The sequence below is a fragment of the Rhinoderma darwinii genome, chromosome 4 (genome assembly GCF_050947455.1).
Source record: "Rhinoderma darwinii isolate aRhiDar2 chromosome 4, aRhiDar2.hap1, whole genome shotgun sequence".
In the NCBI taxonomy this organism is placed as follows: domain Eukaryota; kingdom Metazoa; phylum Chordata; class Amphibia; order Anura; family Rhinodermatidae; genus Rhinoderma; species Rhinoderma darwinii.
In genome coordinates, this window is record NC_134690.1 from 51,847,238 (window position 1) to 51,872,576 (window position 25,339).

The 25,339-nt window shown below is 47.4% G+C and overlaps 1 long non-coding RNA gene across 1 annotated transcript; it reads right to left on the reverse strand.

Annotated features, from left to right (window-relative positions):
* Nucleotides 1-576: 576 nt before the first annotated feature.
* Nucleotides 577-11,224, reverse strand: LOC142760693 (uncharacterized). The gene is made up of 2 exons (XR_012883360.1): nt 11,158-11,224; nt 577-938 (listed from the first exon to the last, which is right to left on the reverse strand). It is a non-coding gene; the product is annotated as an uncharacterized LOC142760693 (long non-coding RNA).
* Nucleotides 11,225-25,339: the final 14,115 nt, after the last annotated feature.

The following is a 25,339-nucleotide window of genomic DNA, read 5'->3' on the forward strand; positions in this document are numbered from 1 at the left end:
ACAACCTCTGTGTGTATTTTAATGTGGGAAACACACAACAAAACCTCTGGAAAAAAACACACCTGAAGGTGATGCGTTTTTCGGTGCGTTTTCTTCCATTTGATTCGTTTTTCGGTGCGTTTTCATGCTGAGAAATTTTGGTGGGATTTTCCTCTGCACTAGACAAATAGAATTTGCAAGCGGAAACGCAAGATAAAATGACATGCTGCGGATTCTAAACAATACACCACAGGTCAATTTCAGTCCCGAAAAATACTGTACCGTGTACATGAGATTTCTTGGAATCTCATTGAATATGCTGGTACTGTATTACTCTGCAGAGGTGCTGCACGCATATCCGCTCTCCAAAAAGGCACGTAATACGCATCGTGTGCATCGATCCTTAGTGTTCCTTTATAGTAGTAGCATTTATGTGGATCATATGATGTATTTCTCTTCTGTATGTGTATATTATCCAATGCTTCATGGAATCAACCATATTGGATTATCAGCAGCAAAATAACCATAATAACCTCCCATAATATATACTAATACCTGACTGCTATATAATATTGAGAAATGACGAGGAGACAGAGCTTTCATTTTTAAACACAATTTATTTAAATAAAATTCCTAACTAAAGCTATTGATCCAGAAGAAGGCAAAAACCCTGCGCACGTTTAGCCAATTTGTGCCACAGGGGAAAATTCCTTGTTAACCCCGAGAAAAGGCGATCAGTCCGAGAACCCAGGATCAGAGCTTGTAATGCAACTAACTAAAATCTTACTGATAGCTATGACATTATATGGAATAGTAAGTTATAAGAAGGTGTCCAATCCCAGATGTTCTCCACGACGTCCTGGTATCATGCAGGTCGCTCCTCCACTGATCGGACTACGGACATCACAGCTCGGCTATGGTCATCTCTGCTGGTGAAAGAGAAAGATAACACTGCCCTCCTATGTCACAGGAGAAGGACAGTTCCATTATACAAGGTCCCTGATGTGGTGTAAAGCAAATGGCCGACTCCAGGAGGGCAGGGATTAGGCCTTTGGTCTGAAAGCCATTTTTTACACAATCAACTTTTTAGACTCACAATTGATGTCCTCCCTCTTTGAGTTTTTCTCCTTCTAATGGCCACAAGTAACATGCAATTACCTCCTTCCCAGCTTGGATTTGCCTCACTGGTGAACATAGCATATAGCAGGTGTCTTCTGCTTGAACTGTGGGAAACTATCGTTCCCTGTTATACCACCAAAAAATAGTCATGGACCACTGAGAACTGTTCAGCCTCTATGCAGACCAAACAAGGTCCAGGGTCTAGGAGGACACAACCATGAGAGGCTATGGGATAACGTGTAAGGAATCTTGGCATGTGTGACATGGAGGAGTTATAGGAGGACATCAAACATGGGTCTTGCTAAAGTCAAAATACATTCCATGTAGAGATGAGCGAACTTATGAAAAGTTCGGTTCGGCTGGTTCGCCGAATTTCACAAAAAAGTTTGATTCGGACCGAACTAGTTCTGACCGAACCTGTAAATTCCATGCGCCGAGCATGGTACTGTCCAGGGTGCTGAAAGAGTTAATGGGCTGCACTAACTCTTTCAGCAACCTTGACAGAACCATGCTCGGCGCGCGGAACATACAATTTTAATGTAATAAAAAAAATAAAAAAATACGTGCATACTTACATTCCTCCTGTCCGGCCTCCAGCGATGATGTTTCATCCATGTCGCCGCTGCAGCCAATCACATACTGTAGTGGCGGTCACGCACGTCACGTGACCGCCTCTGCAGCCAATCACAGGCTGCCGCTGCAGCCAATCACAGGCCAATAAAAAAAAAAAATGTCTCTCTTCAGGAAACATACAGAAGTTAGGTTCATGTTTAAAGGTGGGTCATGAGAAATTCATGACCTTGTGGCTAACGCAGTATTGAAAAATGTACATATACACCAGGGGGCTCAAGCACACGGCCCGCGGGCCACATGCGGCCCCTGGGGCTGTCATCTGTGGCCCGCGTGTAGGAGGAACTACCGCTGTCGATACGACTTCTTTTATACTTCTTTACTTCAGCGAGCAGATAACAGTAAATCTTCTTCTATGGAGCAGACAGGAATCCTGAGGTTGAGGAGAGAGGTTGTGCCTGACCCCACGTTGCCGGCTTGGCTAGGGACACGCCGCGGTCAGTCACGGCGGGAGCTACCCGCTACTGGCAGCTTACCCTAGGGTAAGAGTCACACTCTCGGCCCACGGGTCGCGTCGTGGGAATCAGCGACTAACGTACCTACTAGCACCGTCACGAGTCCTTGCGGAGCTATCCGCTACCTTTCATGACAACCCTCTCTCTCCTCAGTCGGTGGTCCGAACGGTGGACCCCCTAGGACACAACTGAACTGGCGGGCTGACGCTAAGGTTTACACGAAGTCCAGCTAATAGTCCGATAAAGTTCCGTCAACCCGGCCGTTCCTTCTGCCTGCTCCTGTTCCAGCAAGATTCATCAACAACAATTCCATGCAAGTATTACAGGCGGTACTTTGTCAACAACAGTTCCATGCAAGGGTTACATGCGGTGCTTTATCAACAACAGTTCCATGCAAGGGTTACATGCGGTGCTTTATCAACAACAGTTCCATGCAAGGGTTACGTGCAGTGCTTTACTCTGGAGGACACGCAGGGACACTGGTGCGGTTAATAAGCTAGCAAGTCCGCCCTGACTTTGGGCCTAGCTCAGGATGAATTGTTTGTCCCTTTTGGGACTAGTCTTCTGGGCGTACGGTGGCGGTAGTTAGCGAGGGACGTCACTCCAGGAAACAGTCACTGACTAGGACAAGGGCACTTTCTTTAAGACGGGACTCTAGCTCTTGGTCAGGGGTCTTAAGGTCTGGGCACGGTACCTGTGGCTGTTGGCACACTCCTTGTGCTCCGGCCAGTCCTCTGTTCTTCTGAAGGGTTGTAGCAGCAACACCCGTGCTGTTCTTTTGTCCTCTGTCTCCAAGGCTGCAGTGGGGAGTCCACGTGCTGTCAGGCTCCTGCCTCCTCTCTCCCTGCGACCTTCCTTGCAGCTCACTTTCCCTGTCCGGACCCCTGTTCGGCAGTCTCTCTCTCCGGTCCGGACACCTGCTCTCTTAAACCTCTCCTCTTGTCTCTCGTCACCTCTCCGTCCTACTCCTTTTTTGCGCCACTCGCTTGCTCCGCCTCCCTCGCTTGCCGCGCTCCCTGTCATCCGGCCGTGTCCCTCCTCTTCTCTCCTCCTCCAAGTCCCGCAGCGCGAGACTTCGCCCTGTTTGCCGTTGGGCGCATGCGTCATGGCTGACGGCAGTGCGGCCTTTGCCATGACGCCCAAGACGCTCCTTCGTCCGGAGCCGACTTCTGAGCCGCCCGACAAGCCCGTATTCCTGCGTTGGCCCCCCAGGAAGAGGTAAGTACGAGTGCACCCTTACACTTCCCCCTTGGTTATCAAGTGCAGTCCTCTGCACTAAACTCCATAGTCTTGCAAATAGGCCGGTTGTCGGTTGCGAGTACACCTCTGGGGGTAACGCAGTGCACGATTCACTTCCGTTGCAGGTGTTTCCACGCACTCCGTTGGCTTCTCTGACCCTGTCGGTCGTGACGCCCAGGGTACGCTAAGGTCGTCTGATGGAACCACCAACCACCAATCTTCGTCAATATTTGTCGGCGGAGCACTCTGCGGTTGTTCTTGCCTTTATGACGTGACGGATTCTGGTGTCAGAAAGGTACATGGCCGCAACAGGTTGTGATGCAGCCTTCTGCTCGGTCCCTGGTCACCCTCTGGTTTCACTTCATACACAGGAAGCCCGGGGTCAATGCGTTTTACCACAACATATGGTTTCCTCTCCCATCGGGGTTCCAGCTTATGGCCACGTGCCGCCCTGCAATTCCGCACAAGCACCCGATCCCCTGTATGAAATGCTCACTGGGGTTCTTCCATGAGGGGCAAGCTCTCCGTGGGCCGAGCTCTCTCCATTTCGCCCTTCGCAGCGCTCAACCGTCATTGATGTTCCTGTACCCATTGTGACGGTGATCGATTGACTTCCACCTCCGGCGTCTCTAACAGAAGAGCCAAAGGAACTTTTGGCTTGGTCGGCCGAACATTAATTGATATGGTATATACCCGGTAGTTCGATGCACAGTGTTGTTATAGACCCATACCAGGTCGTCCACATATTCAGGCCACCGTTCCTGTCGTTCATCCCCGATGGTCTTTAGTAGGCCGAGTAAGGTGCGTTTGAATCGTTCGCAAGCCCCATTCCCTTGGGGGTGATATGGGGTCGTTCTGGATTTCCGAATTCCATGTAAGATACACAGCTCCTGGAAGAGATCAGACTCAAAATTCGGTCCTTGATCCGACAAGATGCGTCTGGGGCACCCATACGGACGGATGACATGCTTCCACAGTGCAGCCGCGGTAGTCGTCGCAGTCTGGTCCCCCGTAAGAATCACCACGGCAAATTTCGAAAAATGGTCCAAGCATACTAACGCATATCGGTGCCCTGAAGTAACTTCTTGGACTGTTAAAAAGTCTATCGTCAGCAGTTCTAGGGGCTCACCCGTCACGATGGTCATGGGCCTCTCCGGCTGTTCCGTCGCTTTGTGCAGGACACACTCCGTGCATTCCTTGTAGACATCTTCCATTATTCTTTACAAGTTTGGAGCATAGAAGTGATTCCGGATGATCTGTACAGTCTTTTCCACAGCGAAATGACCTCGGTTCTCGTGCATCCACTTGCACACGGGTTTGACATCGGCGATGGGCAATACCAACTGCTATTTATCGTGAGATTCCCATGGGGCCCACACTCTTCAGTACAATACTCCATCATGGTGTTCCAGTCGCTCCAACTGCCGAACCAATGCTTTAGCTGGTGCTGACAACCTTCTTCTCTCCGCTGCCGTGGGCCTTCCCTGCCGACGCACCCACTTGTCGATGGTTTGGATGTCCTGGTCTTGCTGCTGCCGCTTCTTCCACTCGGCCCTATCATACATCTCAGTAAGATCCTCAATCCCTTGTATTGCTGTCACTACCTGCTGCTGCTGCAGTGGGGGATGAACCACACGGGGTCTCACACGGCTGGCGGGAGAGTGCATCTGCGTTGGTATGGTTCTTACAGGGCTTGTAACGAATGGTATAGTTGAATCGAGCCAGTCGGGCTATCCATCGTTGTTCCATCGCTCCCAGTTTTGCCGTTCCAAGATACGCCATGGTATTGTTATCTGTGTAAATTTCCACTTGACTTCCGACCAGGTATTTGGCAAACCGTATGGTAACAGCTCACACGATGGCCAATAACTCCAATAACTCAAGCCTGAACGAGCTGTAATTGGTTGGATTGCGTTCTGACGGTCGCAGACTACGACTACCATAGGCAATGACACGTTCAACGTCCCCTTGCTGCTGGGCCAGGACCGCTACCAGTCCCTTCAGGCTGGCATCAGTGTACAGCCGGAATGGCTGGGCAAAGTCTGCAAAAGCGAGGATGGGTGCGGTCACCAGTCGTGCCTTCAATGCTTCGAATGCCGCTTGTTGTGGCTCCTGCCAGTGTTCCACTACACTGGGGCTTCGGCTCCCCTTCTTTTGGGTGGGTTGTCCACAGAGGAGCTGATTCAGAGGACTTGCAATTTTGGAGAAGTCTCGGATGTACCTCCGATAGTAACCGACCAACCCGAGATAGGCTCGTACTTCCGTGGTGTTCTGCGGAATGGCCCACTCCTGTATGGCTTTAATCTTATCTGGGTCAGGTGCAATTCCTGTTGCATTCACGACATGGCCTAAGTATTTGATCTGCTGGCGGCCCAGTCGGCATTTGCTGGGTTTTAGTTTGAGTCCATACCTTCCCAATCGTTCCAACACGACCTGTAGAAGCCGCAGGTGTTCTGGGAAGGTCTTTGAAAAACTGACAATATCGTCCAAATAGATCAAGACTGACTCATAATTTAGATCTCCCAGACAATGCTCCATTAGCCGTTGGAAAGTACTGGGCGCATTTGTTAGCCCGAACGGCATCCGGTTGAATTCGAACAAGCCTGAGGGAGTGATGAACGCCATCTTCTCCTTATCCGCTTCCTTCATGGGTACCTGCCAGTATCCACTTGCTAAATCGAGCGTCGTGTAGTACCGAGCCTCCTGCATGGCGGTTAATGATTCTTTCACTCGGGGCAGTGGGTAGGCATCCCTATGAGTACAGGCGTTCAACTTGCGGTAATCCACACAAAACCAGAGCGACCCATCCTTCTTCCTTACCAGCACAATCTGGGCTGCCCTAGGGCTCTGACTCTCTCGAATCACCTGTCCGTCTAACATCTTCTGGAGGAGCTCTTTTACCTCTCGATACAGCGCGGGGGGTATATTGCGATATCACTCTCTGATGGGCGGCGCCGCCCCCGTGTGAATCCCGTGTTCGATGGTAGTGGTGCACCCAAAGTCCTCTTCATGCTGAGCGAAAACCCAGCCGAAGCATTGCAGAAGCGTCCTCAGTTGCTCCTCTGACTTGGTATCCGGGGCTATTCCGTCCAGTTCGAGTTGGCGCCACAGTCGATCAGTCTGCTCGTTCACGTCGGCCTCACTCCCTTCATCTCTCGACGATGTCTCTTTTAACGTTTCGGCCATGGCCGGGTCCGTCACGTCCTCGGGCCTCACCATCTCAACATTAGCTAGCACCGTGCCGGCCAGTATCTCAATCACCCCTTGGGTCGGATTCAGCACTCTGACGGTCGCCATTCCTTTGGTTATCCGACACACCGTTCTTCCTACCACCCAGGGTGGCGTACTCTTGAGACTTCGCATGGGTTCCACCATGACCATGGCATCCTTTAAGCGATGATGAGTCCCTACGGAGAGGGGAATGGCGACTTCCTGTAGAGGTGGTACTTGCAGCACCGCCTTACCTGGGGCCCTCACCGACCCCACTCGGCCCTGTAGCGTCTTCAAGTCAGCCTGTCATTGGAAGATTTGATGCACCTGAAACAAAGCTTGCCGGGCGGTCCGATCGGTTGCCAGCTCCTCCCACCGGGCACCGCTCGTCTTGTTGAACATCATACCATGTATTTCCTGCAACATATTCATGCCAATTATAACAGGTATACCCGGCCTTGCACAATTATGTACTACCACAATACCAGCACGGGGAAAATTACGATTAAATACTTCTAATTCTAACCACGTAACACCGGCAATGGGAATTGGCAGGCTATTAGCCGCCGTAAGTTCAATCCAAGGGGCTTCTAGAGTCTGTCGACCTTGGAACTGTTCATGGAACAACTGATAAGCCATGGTGGTTACCTCCGACCCAGTGTCGATAAGGCAAGGAACGTTAACCCCCCCCCCCCCCCCCGATCATGGCTGTAACTATGGGGCATTTTCCTGTCAAAAGTTCCACCCTTTCTTTTGGGCCCGTCGATGGAATGCCCGCAGCTTGGCCCTCAGCGGCGGGTTACCTTAGTTTAAAGGTGGCTGTTCCCGTGTTGGGTAGTGTCTCATCCTGCAATCTCTGGCGAAATGACCCGGCTGATCACACTGCCAACAGCGTCAAGGCCCTCCTTGTGTCGATCGGGGTGGACAATAAAGATGTTCCGGTCGATCGCCCATTACTCTTAATTGAGCGACATCGGTCTTCAATTCCCGAATAGCCTCCTTGACATCCCGGGCGAATTCTGTGAACACCGCTTCTGGCCGTCCGGTCTCCCTTTCAGATGGCTCGGGTGCACCCACTTTTTGCAGGGCCATAAGCGCTTCTCCCAACTCCTCTCGATGAACTTCGAGTACTTCTCGTAACACCTCACTCATTGTGGCGGCGGGGGTTACCAGGACGAGGTCTCTCGCGGCGCACCTCAGGGTCCGGCTGTCTAGCCCGGATACAAACTGGTCTCGCACTATTCGGTCCGGCTCTGTTAAGGCTGCGCACCCCGCGGGATCCTTCCGTACTAGTCGACTCCACATTCCTTGTAATCATACAGTGAATTGCTGGAGTGATTCCCCGTTCCTCTGTACCCTGGTATAAAATTTCTTCTGGAGGTCGGCGGCTGAAGTGACATCTCCATAGAGGGATTCCAATCGGCTGATGATTGCTTCTAGCGTGTCACGGTGTTCCAGCGGTAAAACCAAGACATCTTGTCTCGCGTCCCCTTCGAGTGAGTTGAAGGCCAGGTCGGCTTGGTGGGTCACCGGTACCTGGAATAACCGGGCCGCAGTACGAACTCGTTCCGTCCAGTCCGCGATCGATACACACTTCCCGTCAAACTTGGGAATGTTCATTAGTGCGGCCCCCATGGGTATCATGAAAGTCGGGTCGGCGGTAATGTCCCACTGCTGGACGGTTCCATCGCGGCGAGGTTTCGGATCCTGCCGACTACGACAATTTATGTAGGAGGAACTACCGCTGTCGCTACGAAATGACAGAGACACACCTTTTTCTTTTATACTTCTTTACTTCAGCGAGCAGATAACAGTAAATCTTCTTCTATGGAGCAGACAGGAATCCTGAGGTTGAGGACTTCGATCCCGCTGGAAGTCCCCCGGAGAGAGGTTGTGCCTGACCCCATGTTGCCGGCTTGGCTAGGGACACGCCGCGGTCAGTCACGGCGGGAGCTACCCGCTACTGGCAGCCTACCCTAGGGTAAGAGTCACACTCTCGGCCCACGGGTCGCGTTGTGGGAATCAGCGACTAACGTACCTACTAGCAGCACCATCACGGGTCCTTGCGGAGCTATCCGCTACCTTTCATGACAACCCTCTCTCTCCTCAGTCGGTGGTCCGAACGGTGGACCCCCTAGGACGCAACTGAACTGGCGGGCTGACGCTAAGGTTTACACGAAGTCCAGCTAATAGTCCGATAAAGTTCCGTCAACCCGGCCGTTCCTTCTGCCTGCTCCTGTTCCAGCAAGATTCATCACCAACAATTCCATGCAAGTATTACAGGCGGTACTTTGTCAACAACAGTTCCATGCAAGGGTTACATACGGTGCTTTATCAACAACAGTTCCATGCAAGGGTTACATGCGGTGCTTTATCAACAACAGTTCCATGCACGGGTTACATGCAGTGCTTTACTCTGGAGGACACGCAGGGACACTGGCGCGGTTAATAAGCTAGCAAGTCTGCCTTGCCTTTGGGAATAGCTCAGGATGAGTTGTTTGTCCCTTTTGGGACTAGTCTTCTGGGCGTACGGTGGTGGTAATTAGCGAGGGACGTCACTCCAGGAAACAGTCACTGACTAGGACAAGGGCACTTTCTTTAAGACGGGACTCTAGCTCTTGGTCAGGGGTCTTAAGGTCTGGGCATGGTACCTGTGGCTGTTGGCACACTCCTTGTGCTCCGGCCAGTCCTCTGTTCTTCTGAAGGGTTGTAGCAGCAACACCCGTGCTGTTCTTTTGTCCTCTGTCTCCAAGGCTGCAGTGGGGAGTCCACGTGCTGTCAGGCTCCTGCCTCCTCTCTCCCGGCGACCTTCCTTGCAGCTCACTTTCCCTGTCCGGACCCCTGTTCGGCGGTCTCTCTCTCCGGTCCGGACACCTGCTCTCTTAAACCTCTCCTCTTGTCTCTCGTCACCTCTCCATCCTACTCCTTTTTCGCGCCACTCGCTTGCTCCGCCCCCCTCGCTTGCCGCGCTCCCTGTCATCCGGCCGTGTCCCTCCTCTTCTCTCCTCCTCCAAGTCCCACAGCGCGAGACTTCGCCCTGTTTGCCGTTGGGCGCATGCGTCATGGCTGTCAGCAGTGCGGCCGTTGCCATGACGCCCAAGACGCTCCTTCGTCCGGAGCCGACTTCTGAGCGGGCCGACAAGCCCGCATTCTTGCGTTGGCCCCCCAGGGAGAGGTAAGTACGAGAGCACCCTTACACGCGGGACACAGAGCCGCTAGTATCGGCTCTGCTCTGAGACTCTGGAATTCCCTGACATCGTTGTCCACATACAAACAGCGATGTCTAGGGCTCCCCCAGAGCCGGAGTCCCGGGCAGAGCGCTAGTACAGGCTCTGCTCCGGGACTCGGTGGAATTCCCTGACATAGCTGCCCATATATGGACAGTGTGTCAGGGTCTTCCGCAGAGCGGAGTCCCGGGCAGAGCGCTAGTATCGGCTCTGCTCCGGGACGATGCGGTATTCCCTGACATCGCTGTCCACATATGAACAGCGATGTCTGGGGCTTCCCCAGAGCCGGAGTCCCGGACAGAGCGCTAGTACAGGCTCTGCTCCGGGTCTCTGTGGAATTCCCTGACATCGCTGCCCATATATAGACAGTGTGTCAGGGTCTTCCCCAGAGCGGAGTCCCGGGCAGAGCGCTATTATCGGCTCTGCTCCGGGACTCTGGGGAAGCCTCTGACATCGCTGTCCATACATCGACAATGATGTCAGGGGCTTCCCCAGAGCAGGAGTCCCAGGCATGTCAGGAGCCCAGCTGGAGTCCCAGGAAGAGCCTACTAGCGCTCTGCCCGGGACTCCGCTCTGGGGAAGACCCTGACACACTGTCCATATATGGGCAGCTATGTCAGGGAATTCCGCAGCGTCCCGGAGCAGAGCCGATACTAGCGCTCTGGCTGAGACTAAGCTCTAGGGAAGACCCTAACACACTGTCCATATATGGGCAGCTATGTCAGGGAATTCCACTGAGTCCCGGAGCAGAGCCTGTACTAGCACTCTGCCAGGGACTCCGGCTCTGGGGAAGCCCCAGACATCGCTGTTCGTATGTGGACAACGATGTCAGGGAATTCCAGAGTCTCGGAGCAGAGCCAATCACGGGCTGCAGCGGCCACTGCAGCCAATCACAGGCTGCCGCGTCAGGAAAGAAGGACGGACTGGAGGAAGAAGAGGGACTCGTCACCAAGACAACGACCGGGTATGTATGAAATGCTTTTTATTTTATTTTTAATCAGCAGCCTCTTTTCTCTATCAGTGATTGATAGAGACAAGTGGCTGCCAATTAGTATAATATTTTTGTAAGATTTTTTCTGCCCGCCCGGGTTCGGTCAAAACGTGTTCGGCCGAGCCCGGTGAAGTTCGCATTCGCTGCGAACCGAACTTTTCGCGATGTTCGGACCAAAAACGGGTTCGGTTCTCCCGGTTCGCTCATCTCTAATTCCATGTATTTGCCTTCACCTGTATAATCAGTGTATTATGACATCGGAAGGCACCAAATATAGAATTATAAATAGAATTGTCACGTTACATACGATTTTGATGAATCTCACTGTTCTCATCTTCATCTTCAGCCGCTCGTTCAAATCTCCTCCCTGCAATAAAATAATAAGGGCAAAATTTGTGCCATTTTAACATAGTTTACTTTAATAAATGGCACTTTTTTTGTCACTTTTTAAATTTGTCAAGTGACGAGAAAAGATAAATTTGACACCAAATTTGTTGCATGTCACCGTTTGCAACTTTATTTGGTTAAGCTTACAAAATAAACTGACATAAACTACCCAGTAAATATGGGCCATAATGTATAACAAACCCCCAAATTCTCAAATATCCCACATTTTCAGATTAAATGAACATATATATTATGCACATACCTTCAATGTTTGGAGATTGCTGGCATCATGGCGGCAGATTTTCCTCCACATTACTGTTTTTCTTCTTGGTCCCAAATCCTGAAAGTTAATGACTGAACCTCCTATCACCGTGTATATAAGCCAAAGCCCCCCGGTTTTCCTGTTGTTCTTCCCCTGCCATGCGGCTCGTGCATGAAGTTCTCATCTTCCAGTGTTCCGGATCCCGACTGGTGACTTCACAAACATCAGAAGCTTCCGCTATTCTCTGTGAGATCCTCATGGTGAAGTATCTTGTGTCTGCTTATCTTCATATCCTGGACTGAGCAGTCGCCCCCCCTAAACCCCAGTTCTTATAGAGTCACAGTCATTATGACATCATGCAGTGAGGTAACAATGGCCTCCTGTATTTTATCTGATGATGTCACAAATATGACCAAAAGTGACATCTCCTGCTATAGTGTTAATAATAAGTATTTACAATGTCACAGTGCAGATTGGTTAGCATTGCTGCCTTGCAGTGCAGAGTCCTTAATAGTGATGAGCAAATTTTCTTTTAAATCGGCCGTTCGTTTCGGTCCAAATTCGTTTTGCGAATCGCAAGTCCCCCGATAGGCCTATCAGACTATTTAACGTCTTCTAGGACTGAATCTAAGTTGGTTACAGTCCTTGAAGACATCAGAGGGTCAAACAAGGCAATCGGGGTACATGCGATTTCACAAAAATAAAAACAAACACACTCAACACATACGCTGTACTACAGTAGCGACACGTCGCTACCGGCAGGTGAGATGACGTAGCTGTCCCATGTGATCACTGTGGCCTGGGATTGGCTGCAGCGATCACAGCTACGTCATCTCACTTTCCGGCAGGGACACGTCAGGAGACCAGGGAAGGTGGTGAGTATGTTTCGTTTTTTTTAATCCTCTTTTCCCCTGTTTTTTTTATATAATTGGCAAATTGGCGGAGAGCGCTCACCGGTGGCCACCATTTTGACAATTCTTGCACTGCGAACACCAAAACTTTCACATTTCGACGAATTTTAAGCTTTTGGAAAATTTGGACCGAATTTGATATTTGTCTAATAGGTTTTCTCATCTCAAGTCCTTTATCCTTTCAGGAAATAGTTATTTTGGGCTTTAACTCGTTAGTGACCAGCCTATTTTAGGCCTTAATTTCCAAGCAATTTTTTTCGTTTTTCCATCGACGCATTTAAAGAGCTATAACTTTTTTATTTTTGCATCGACATAGCCGAGGACTTTTTTTTTGCGCCATTAGTTGTATTTTTTAATGGCATAATTTCGGATACATATCATTTTTTGATTAACTTTTATTGGAGGGGAATAGAAGAAACCACAGCAATTCCGCCATTGTTCTATGCTGTTTACCATGCGGCATAAATAATAATTACCTTTATTCTGTGGGTTGGTACGATTACGGTAATACCACATATGTATAGTTTTTTTGGTTTTTTTTGGGGGGAAAATAACATTTTATTGAGGTTTTACAGAAAGGCAAAATGCGAATTACAATATGCATAAGCGCCACAGTACATACAATATACGAGTAATTGTTAGAATTCACAATAAGAAGACACGTATGTACAATGCGTTATCTCAATATTAAACAGAACATATTATACAAACCGAACAATAAGGAAGTATGAGCTTCCTGGCGTATGTTCACACCACTTGCACCAATGTCAAGGGGAAGGGGGTAAAGAAGGAGGGGATAGAAAAGGAGGGAAAAGAAACGTGCAAGGAGAGAGGTCTCCAAGGACATCAGACCTAGCGGGAAAGTTTAGAAAGTAGTCCCAAACTAGAATAACAATCGTCCTTATCCAATGCAGGGGGAGTCTGCACCCCAGAGGTGTTGAAAGGAGTCATTTTTGCAGAATTCAAACCAGGGTGCCCAGATCTTTCGGTACTTGGCATGAGAGTGATATTCAAGATGCGAGAGCTCCTCCATTCTCGCCAGCTGGGCTCCATCCTAAGCCAATGACTTATTCGTGGCACAACCTCGGTCTTCCAATACAACAGTAATAGAGATTTGGCCGCCGCGAAGAGATGTAACCATAGCTCCCTGGGGGCCCCCCCAGGGAATGTTTGCCACAGGTTTAGGAACACTACACGAGGGGAAATGACAAAAGGGGGAGATTTTCTCACACTCCCACCACAAATGTAAATATGTTCCCGGGTTTTTATGACACCTCCAACAATCTGGGGAAATTTCGTTACACATTTTATGCAATACCCAGGGAGTCTTGTACCACCTAGAGGTCAGTTTGTATGAGGATTCTTGCAATTGAATACATCTTAAGGTACCAAGGGAGTTTAGAAAAACTGCCCTGGTGTCCTCGTCAGAAAAAGTAGTCTTAAGTTCCAACTCCCAAGCTTTAAGAAAAGAGGGCTGTATGGATGAATTCATCTTAATGAGATTATTATAATATCGTGTAATAAACGCTCCCAGGTAACACCTTTTGAGGTGAGTGTAAGTGAGAAAATTGACAGACGAGAAACCAGGTTGAGCCCGCAATTCAGTGAGGGTAGGAACAGCCCCGTTAGTCAATATGGAATCGTACGTGCTGCAGGATGCCTTTCCAGGCAGGGAAGGACAGTCTCGAAACCTCTCAGTCTGCGACTGCACAAGGTCACGAACCGTCATCAGGGGAGACGAAATTTTGTGCAGAGATTTCATCCCCTCACCTTTCATCCATGTTTGATATGAAGCAGAGGTAAGAGAGTTGCGTGACTTAAAAAGGGCTGCGTTGGGTTTGTTAAGCCACAGAAGGGAGGTAAGGGACATGCCTATGGTGGCCTCCTCCACGAGAACCCCAAGTCTAATTGAGGCATTATCAAACCACTCAGTTATCCTGGCTAATTGTACGGAGTGGTATTCGGATTCAATATCCAGAAGCCCTCTCCCCCTGAGCGTTTTGTACGAATAAGAGTGTGAAATGCTATTCTGGGTTTAATATTATTCCAAATGTATTTAGAAAACTGTTGTCTAATGGTAGCAAAAAAGGCTCTAGGGAGGGGAATCGGGAGAGTTTGGAATAGATAAAGGAGTTTGGGGAGAATAATAATTTTAAGTAAGTTGGTTCTACCAATCCATGAAATATATGGGATATGCCAAGACAGGATAGTGGCTTTAATCTCGGAGAGTAAAGGTGTGTAATTGTATTGATACCAGTGTTCAAGTGAGGGAGTTAAATTAATTCCTAGGTATTTTATACTATCTGAACGCAGTAGGAAGGGGGAGCTGAGTTTCAGAGACTTTAATAGAGCCGGAGTGCAGGAGACACATAGTCCCTCGGATTTGCTAGAAATAATTTTGAAATTGGATAAGTCACCAAAATGGATAAACATCTCTTGAAATCGGGCTAGGGCTGTGGAGGGGTTGGTGATGAAAATAAGCAAGTCATCGGCAAATGTGCAATGCACTCTGTCACCAATGGCGACCCCCGACAGAAGTGGCTCCTGACGCAGACTCTGGATCAAAGTCTCAATTGTGAGGACAAAAAGGAGGGGAGAGAGTGGACAACCCTGTCTTGTTCCATTCATGATCTGGAAAGGCCTCGATAGGTGGCCATTTACTCAATCCTTAGCATGTGGGGAAGTGTACAGAGACAGGATTTTGTGAACGAAGAGTTGTTGAAAGCCGAAACGGGAAAGCGCCTTGACCATAAAGGTCCAGTCCACCCGGTCGAAAGCTTTCTCTGCATCAGTAGACAACTGAACCAAAGGGATATTTCTTGACCTGGTGTACTGGATCAGATGGAGATCTCGCGTAGTGTTGTATTTACCTTCTCTCCCCTTAACAAAACCCATCTGCACTGGGTCAATTAGGAATGAGAGTAAGGATTGCATCCTGTTAGCTATGATTTTGGCATATAATTTAACATCCACATTCAAAAGTGATATAGGGCGATAACTACCGCATAGCGAAGGGTAATACCGAAATATGTGCTTCAAGCGCTGAAGGAGAGAAATGTTGAGAAGCGTTAAGAGAGTTACATACTCTGAGGAAGAATGGCAGCAGGACGTCTCCAAACTGTTTATAGTATGAGGCAGGAAAACCGTCAGGACCTGGGGACTTACTAGAGGGCATACTGGAGAGCGCATCACGGATTTCTTTAAGTGTAAAAGGGGATTCTAGTTGGGTTTTTTGCGTAGCAGTTAAGGTACGAAGAGAGAGGGAGTCAAGGAAAGATTCAATCAGCTCAGTTCTGTCCGCACGCTCCTTGGGTGTCTCTCCAGGACGTAGGTCATACAGTATTTGATAGGAGCAAAACTCAGCCGCAATGTCATTGGTGTCCTCAAGTACAGCTCCAGTAGGAGACCTGATTTTGGGGATATAGTTCTGCTGTCTTCTCTTTTTAGCTAGATAAGCCATGAGTTTGCTCCCCTTATCACCATGCATGTAGTGTTTGTGAGCAGCAGAGGTATATGCCTTTGCCGTGCGCAAATTCAAACATTGTTTGAGTCTTTCTTTGGAAAGTATAAGCGAGGAGAGAACCCCTTGAGCCGCGGACCGTTCATGCTGGTTTTCAAGGTCAGATATTCAGGAAAGAAGGTCATAAATCTCCCGGTTCCTCTCTCTCTTCATAAACGAACCCATGATTATGAGTACTCCTCTGATCACTGGCTTATGGGCTTCTCAGATAGTGCTAGTGGAGACATCCTGCGTATCATTCTCAACAAAGTAGGTCTTCAGCGCCGCCTCAACTCGCTGCTTATTGCGCGACGAGTAGAGGAGAGTTTCATTAAGTCTCCAGTTATATTGCCTAGGCAAAAGGCTGTGTATGTTGAGAAACATGGACATTAGGGCATGGTCAGACAGGAGAATGTTGCCTATAGAGGGGGAATCTATTAAAGGGAGTTGGCTATCCATGATGAGCAGGTAATCTAGTCTTTGGTAAGAATGATGGGGGTGGGAGTAGAAGGTATAGTCCCTATCCGTGGGGTGGAAGAATCTCCACACATCCATCAATCTTAAAGATGTGAGGAGTCTACGGATTTTCCTCAGAGCTGAGTAGCTGTGAGCAGAGGTTCCCGTGGAGGAGTCCAGAAGGGGCTCAAGCACAATGTTGAAGTCCCCTCCCAGAAACGTTAGGCCCTCAGAGAACTGAGAAAACTTGTCTAGAGTCGCAGATAGCCAAGGAATCTGGCCCGAGTTCAGGCTTAAATTTTCCCAATGGTAGTCAGGGTGTTCGCCACTTTACCTTTTATGAAACGAAAGCGGCCTGCGCCATCAGCAATCTGGGAGACAAATTCAAAGGGAATGTCAGACCGTAGAGCTATACTGACACAGTTACGTTTGCCACTATCATTGCATGAATGGAACCATGTAGTGTAAGGTGATTTAGGAAGGTTTGGAATTTTACCTTTCAAGTGGGTTTCCTGTAGCAGCAGCACAGACTAATCCATTTTTTTAAGGGAGTGTTTGACCTGGGAGCGTTCAGTAGGGGAGTTGAAGCCCTTGACATTCAATGTCGTACCCTGAATACGTGACATAAATGCACCAGTATGAAGAGACAAAGAAAGAAAAGATGAGAAACACAGAAAAGAGAACAATAAGAAGTAATTGTTTTCAAATGCTGTAGTAAAGATATTTGCACTGATCCACAGTGCGGTATTAGTCAGTTAAGCACTGACTGACAGAGAGGCGTGGCGGCGGAGAGAAGAGTGAACGAGTGAAAAAGAATATGCACCCCTCATCCCGGCACCCAAACAACAAAAATTCAAGGCAGACTGTAGCTAAACATTTTTAAAGCATAGATTTTAAACCACCTAAAGAGAAAAAGTTAAGACAATAAACCTGTACACAAACATATCTCTAGACAGACATAGAATGGATGCAAATAAAACACAATCCTAAGCAGGGCCGCAAGTCTGTCAGAGAGGATTATTTGCTGGTCTCTTCTTAGTCGGATGGGGTCTGGGATTCAGCCAGACATCAGGCTTAGGCATAGAGGGAAGAGAGGCTACATCTGTGTAAGGTTTCCAAAAGGGGATGGCGGTATGGTCGAGGTCTAGTGGAGGGCAAGCATTCTCTTGGTCTTCCGCTGAATGAACAATGGACAACCGACCTTGGAAATGATAGGATAGTCCAAAAGGAAAGAGCCATTTCTATGGTATTTCTAGAGATCGGAGACGATCCGTGACGATCCCAAGAGACCTACGTTTGGATAGGGTGGTCGGGGAAATATCCTGAAAAAAAGTCAGTTTATGACCCTCAAACATAAGGTCAGGTATATCGCGTGTCTTGCGGAGTACCGCTTCTTTGACAGGGAAAGACAGTAGCTTGCATACAATATCCTTTGGTGGTTCACCTTCTTTGGGTTTTGGACTAGAGCCCTATGAGCTCTTTCAATCTGTAGGTCTGGGGGTGAATCAGGGCTGAGGACAAAGTCCAGGATTTTCTTAGTCATGGACATGGTCTCATGTGGAGGGAAGTTTTCCGGCATTCCCCTTATCCGCAGATTATTGCGCCTCCCCTATTATCCTGATCTTCCAGATAGGTGTGAAGAGAATTCAGATGAGTTTGACAAGCCTGAAGTGCCAAGGAGGTCGCATCTCCGTGAGTAAGAAGAGCAGTTTGGGTTTCTTCAAGTAGCTCAACTCTAGCTCCAATGTGGTGGACTTCCTGCTTAATATCGTCAAGTTCTCGCATTACAGGTTGTAGGGCTTTCTCGATAATCTTTTGCAAGCCTTTAGTAGAAATGGAGATCATAGAAGGTGGGTCAGGTGCCACTTCTTCCTCCATGTAACTTTCAGCATCAGAAGTGTCACGATGATCGTTAGGCAGCAATGACCGTTTAGTGGAAGATGTAGATCTTTGGGGGTGAGCGTCTTTTCAGGAATTTATCCATGTCCGGTTGGGATTTCCTTTGTTTGGGAGTAGTAGGAGGGTCTCCGTGTTTAGCCTGACCAATTTTCACCATCTTGCTTTGTATATGTGTCTGAGGGAGCCGGGGATGGGAAGGCCACACTCCAATCACGATTGCTAGCAAAGATTCAACAAATACGTGGAAGTGAGATCAGCCTGAGCGAAGCAATGATCTAAGCGGTGGGAGGGTACCCCAGTGTGTAGAAGGCAAGGCAGCCGTGTAGCGTATGAAGGCCTGCGTAGAGACTAGATGCGGCACTCAAGCAGGTCTAGGCAGGAAAATATACTCCTGTGGACAGGAAAGGGCCGGGGTTACCCCCTAACATGCAGGACTAGAAAGCTGCACGCTGGAGGCAGGGATGGGGGAGGCTGGTGTGGTACCCCTGCCACCTGTATCCCAGAAGCAGGTGAAGCCTCCTGGCTAGTATTGAGGTCTGAAGCAGCAGTTCAGTAGTTTAGTGAGGCAATCCCCTCCAACTGCTTTTTTGTGTTGCTATGTTATGAGAGCCATAACTTTTTTATTTTTCCATCAATTAAACAATGTGAGGGCTTATTATTTGCGGAGCGAGCTATAGTTTTTATTGGTACCATTGTAGGGTACCTAAATCTTTTGATCACTTTTTATTCAATTTTTTGGTGGAAGATGAGGTGACCAAAACCAGCTATTCTGGCATTTTTGTCTTTTTGAAGCGTTTACCCTGCGGATTAAGTAACGTGGAATTGTAATAGTTCGGACTTTTACAGATGGTGGTAATACCAGCTGTGTTTTTATAATTTATTTTTTACATGGCTTTTTTTTAATTTTTAATAACTTTTTTGTACATAAAAATTTTTTAACCGTTTTTTTACTTTTTTCTTTAGTCCCCCTAGGGGACTTGAACCAGTGATCATTGGATCGTTTGCATGATATAGTGCAATAATAACGTATTGCAGTAAAACTTGATTTTCATCGGATTTTATTAAACGCTGTTGCAGGCAGAGCTTAATATGAGTACAAAGATGGCAGACATGGAGGCCTTCATTTGGCCCCCAGGCCGCCATGATGACGATCTGCACCCGAAGGGCTGTCAGAGGGGGCCGCCTCTCTCTTTCTAACAGCTTAGATGATGGAGCCGTGAGCCTGCTCCATACTCCCGCTTCCCGTCTATGACATAAGTATAGGTCAAATGTCGATGAAGGAGCCGGTTCGGCTCTGAAACATGCTGCATGTTACGATATTAATAAAAGGTTAACATTTGCATGACTCCAGAGGATCATCCTTAATACCGCAAAGGAAACAGCGCCTTCGAAAAGGGTAATTTTTCACCGTTTTACACTCAGAATATCCTAGTGCATCTCAGCATTCGATACTGATTATTCTCTGCCTGGGACACCAGTGGCTAGTAGTCCCCCGAACCAGCACTTGGACTATATAGACATATTTTTGACTACCAGGTTGTCGCGTCCCCCAACACAATACCGCCAGGGGAGTGTACACCTCTCACTTTCCTGCCTCTCCTATTTATCGTGAGATGATTCCCTCTGTTGCGCCAATGACGGCTTTTCTTTAAAATAATTAAGAAGTATTGCTCATGTTGCTAAAATAGTCCGTTCCCATTTATTAAAAAGAGTTTTATTGGTTATTACAGGTTTAGGACTTGCTTTATATTTTTATTCGGTTGCACCTGATTTAAAGGTAGGTTTATGAGAAAATACTAATGCAACAATGCACTAATGACATCTGCAAAAGTGGGAGTGATTTTCTATAAGGAACATAATTCCCATTGTAGCAGTTATCTTGTAGGGTATGGCCCTTTAATGACCAGCAAATTTAATACTGACAAATATCAAAATGCTGCACAGATTTTGTATGGCTGTGAAAATGGTGAGAAAATTGAATAACTAGAATTTGTAGGATCAGCACGTTCTCGCATTATACCGAAAGCCCATAGTTTTGAAGTGTGTAAGTCATTGCCTTAAAGGGTAACTTAAACGTTTGACAAACTTCTGACATGTCATAGTGACATGTCAGAAGTTTTGATTGCTGGGGGTCCAAGCACTGAGACCCCCTCCAATCGCTAGAACGGAGCAGCTAAAGCGCTTGTGTGAGCGCTCAGACGCTTCATGTCTGTTCGGCTTTTTCCAGAAATAAATGTATCGGTGTACGGACTCAATAAAAAGTCTATGAGCCCGTACTCCGATACATCGGCTTTCCCGGAAAAAGCCAAACAGACACGAAGCAGCTGAGCGCTCACACGAGGGCTTCTGCTGCTTCGTTCTAGCGATTGGTGGGGGTCTCAGTGCTCGAAACCCCACCAATCAAAACTTCTGACATGTCACTATGACATGTCAGAAGTTTTTCAAACGTTTAGTTACCCTTTAACCCTGTGGTGGCACTGCAGCGAAATAAAGCCTTTCATAGATTACATCTGATCGCTGGGGTTCTCAGCAACATCGACAACCTCTTCATGTTCCTTCCAATCTCTTCCATTTTCGCTGGCCGACGGCTGAGGGGTGTGGCTTAGTAAGGGATGGGGGAAAATGGCTGATCTAGGACCCACACAGAAGAATTTCTCAGGCAAAACAGGACCAAGTGGGTTGTTTTGATTTTTATGTATTTTTTACCTTTAGGCTACATGCACACGTTGTTTATTTTACTGTGGAAAACACACAGCAAAACCTCAGGAAAAAAACACCTGAAGGTGATGCGTTTTTCAATGCATTTTCTCCCATTTTATTAGTTTTTCGGTGCCTTTTCATGCTGACAAATTTTGTTGCGATTTTCCTCTGCACTAAACAGATAGAATTTGCAAGCGGAAACGCAAGATAAAATGACATGCTGCGGATTCTAAACAATACACCACAGGTCAATTTCAGTCCCGAAAAATACCGTACCGTGTACATGAGATTTCTTGAAATCTCATCGAATATGCTGGTACTGTATTACTCTGCAGAGGTGCTGCACGCATATCCGCTCTGCAAAAACGCACGTAATACGCATCGTGTGCCATCGATCCTTAGTGTTCCTTTATAGTAGTAGCATTTATATGGATCATATGATGTATTTCTCTTCTGTATGTGTATATTATCCAATGCTTCATGGAATCAACCATATTGGATTATCAGCAGCAAAATAACCATAATAACCTCCCATAATATAAACTAATACCTGACTGCTATATAATATTGAGAAATGACGAGGAGACAGAGCTTTCATTTTTAAACACAATTTATTTAAATAAAATTCCTAACTAAAGTTATTGATCCAGAAGAAGTCAAAAACCCTGCGTACGTTTAGCCAATTTGTGCCACAGGGGAAAATTCCTTGTTGACCCCGAGAAAAGGCGATCAGTCCGAGAACCCAGGATCAGAGCTTGTAATGCAACTAACTAACATCTTACTGATAGCCACGACATTATGTGGAATAGTAAGTTATAAGAAGATGTCCTAATCCCAGATGTTCTCCACGACGTCCCGGTATCATGCAGGTCGCTCCTCCACTGATCGGATTCCGGAGATCACAGCTCGGCTATGGTCATCTCTGCTGGTGAAAGAGAAAGAAAACACTGCCCTCCTATGTCACAGGAGAAGGCCAGTTCCATTATACCAGGTCCCTGATGTGGTGTAAAGCAAATGGCCGACTCCAGGAGGGCAGGGATTAGGCCTTTGGTCTGAAAGCCATTTTTTACACAATCAACTTAGACTCACAATTGATGTCCTCCCTCTTTGAGTTTTTCTCCTCCTAATGGCCACATGTAACATGCAATTACCTCCTTCCCAGCTTGGATTTGCCTCACTGGTGAACATAGCATATAGCAGGTGTCTTCTGCTTGAACTATGGGAAACCATCGTTCCCTGTTATCCCACCAAAAAATAGTCATGGACCACTGAGAACTGTTCAGCCTCTATGCAGACCGAACAAGGTCCAGGGTCTAGGAGGACACAACCATGAGTGGCTATGGGATCACGTGTAAGGAATCTTCTTAGCATGTGTGACACGGAGGAGTTATAGGAGGACATCAAACATGGGTCTTGCTAAAGTCATAATACATTCCATGTATTTACCTTGACCTGTATAATCAGTGTTTTATGACATCGGAAGGCACCAAATATAGAATTATAAGTAGAATTGTCACGTTACATACGATTGTGATCAATCTCACAGTTCTCATCTTCGTCTCCTTGGAGACCACGCCCACTTTTTAGTCACTTTTTAAATTTGTCAAGTGACGAGAAAAGATAAATTTTACACCAAATTTGTTGCATGTCACCGTTTGCAACTTTATTTGGTTAAGCTTACAAAATAAACTGACATAAACTGCTCAGTAAATATGGGCCATAATGTATAACAAACCCCAAAATTCTCAAATATCCCACATTTTCAGATTAAATGAACATATATATTATGTACATACCTTCAATGTTTGGAGATTGCTGGCATCATGGCGGCAGATTTTCCTCCACATTACTGTTTTTCTTCTTGGTCCCAAAACCTGAAAGTAAATGACTGAACCTCCTATCACCGTGTATATAAGCCAAAGTCCCCGGTTTTCCTGTTGTTCTTCCCCTGCCATGCGGCTCGTGCATGAAGTTCTCATCTTCCAGTGTTCCGGATCCCGACTGGTGACTTCACAAACATCAGAAGCTTCCGCTATTCTCTGTGAGATCCTCATGGTGAAGTATCTTGTGTCTGCTTATCTTCATATCCTGGACAGAGCAGTCGCCCCCCCTAAACCCCAGTTCTTATAGAGTCACAGTCATTATGACATCATGCAGTGAGGTAACAATGGCCTCCTGTACTTTATCTGATGATGTCACAAATATGACCAGAAGTGACATCTCCTGCTATAGTGTTAATAATAAGCATTTACAATATCACAGTGCAGATTGGTTAGCATTGCTGCCTTGCAGTGCAGAGTCCTTAATAGTGATGAGCGAATTTTCTTTTAAATCGGCCGTTCGTTTCGGTCCAAATTCGTTTTGCGAATCGCAAGTCCCCCGATAGGCCTATCAGACTATTTAACGTCTTCTAGGACTGAATCTAAGTTGGTTACAGTCCTTGAAGACATCAGAGGGTCAAACAAGGCAATCAGGGTACATGCGATTTCACAAAAATAAAAAAAAACACACTCAACACATACGCTGTACTACAGTAGCGACACGTCGCTACCGGCAGGTGAGATGACGTAGCTGTCCCATGTGATCACTGCGGCCTGGGATTGGCTGCAGCGATCACAGCTACGTCATCTCACTTTCCGGCAGGGACACGTCAGGAGACCAGGGAAGGTGGTGAGTATGTTTTAGTTTTTTGTTTTTTTTTTAAATAATCCTCTTCTCCCCTCTTTTTTTTATATAATTGGCAAATTGGCGGAGAGCGCTCACCGGTGGCCACCATTTTGACAATTCTTGCGCTGCGAACACCAAAACTTTCACATTTTGACGAATTTTAAGCTTTTGGCAGATTTGTACCTAATTTGATATGTGTCTTATAGGTTTGCTCATCTCAAGTCCTTTATCCTTTTAGGAAACAGTTATTTTGGCCTTTAACTCCTTAGTGACCAGTCTATTTTAGGCCTTAATTTCCAAGCTATTTTTTTCCGTTTTTCCATCGTCGCATTTATAGAGCTTTAACTTTTTTATTTTTGCATCCACATAGCCGAGGACTTTTTTTTTGGTTGAATTGGTTGTATTTTTTAATGGCACCATTTCGGGTACATATAATTTTTTGATTAACCTTTATTGGGGGGGGAATATAAAAAAAACAGCAATTCCGCCATTGTTCTATGCTGTTTACCGTGCGGCGTAAATAACATGTTACCTTTATTCTATGGGTCGGTACGATTACTGTGATACCACATATGTATAGGTTTTTTTTATGTTTTACGACTTTTGCACAATAAAAACACATTTGAACTGAAATTATTTGTTTTTGCATTGTCACTTTTACATTTTTCCGTCAATTTAGCAATATGTAGGCTTGTTTTTTGTGGTACTTTTTGCAGGTACATGCAGGGGTATAGGTAGTGGGGGGCAGGTGGGGCATGTACCCCGGGTGCAACTAAGGGGGAAGGTGGGGTGATTGCCAGGACTGCACCGTCCATGACGGCGCCCTACTGCCTCTATGAGGGGGGTGGCGGCGCCTATGAAAACAGCCGCCGCCGCCACCCCCTCCTGCACTGTAGGACATGAATGGACAGGTACGTTCTGTGCCCGGCCATTCAGCGCCTTTCAACGACTCAAACGATATGGTTACTTCTTTGCGCTGTTTGCATAGTTGAAAGGCGCTGATTGACAGGGCAAGTCAAAGTGCCCTGCCAATCTCTGCCTTTAATAGATGCAAGCGGTGCAATGCTGGCATCACGCCGCTTGCATCTATAAAAGCCGCTGATTGGCAGAGCAGAATGACTTGCCCTGTCAATCAGTGCCTTTCAATGACGCAAGCGGAGCGAGGACGTAACTCCAGCAGACCTGCTCAGAAGAGAGCAGGTCTACATTGCCACCGGACGGTGCGGGAGCGGGAGTGTGCAAAGTTGTTTTTTTTAATCCTAATAAAAATGTGAGTGATATTATCTACAGGGGGGGGCGCTTTATCTACAGAGGTCAGCACTATCTACAGGGGGGGGGGCTATATACAGAGTTCAGCTCTATCTACAGGGGGGCTATCTATATAGAGGGGTGGGCTATATGTGGAGCACTATAGGGGGAGATATATGTGAGGCACTATCTACAGGGATGGGCTATATGTTGGACACTATATGCAAGGGTGGGCTATATGTGGAGCACTATCTACAGGGGGGCTACATGTGGGGCACTATTTTCAGAGGGAGCTATATGTGGGGCAATATCTACAGTGGTGGCTATATCTGGGACACTACAGGGGGGCTATATATGGGCACTATATAAAGGGGTGGCTATATGTGGGGTACTATCTACAGGGGCTCTACGGGGTCACTATCTCTAGGGGGATCTATGTAGGGCACTCTCTACAGGGGGC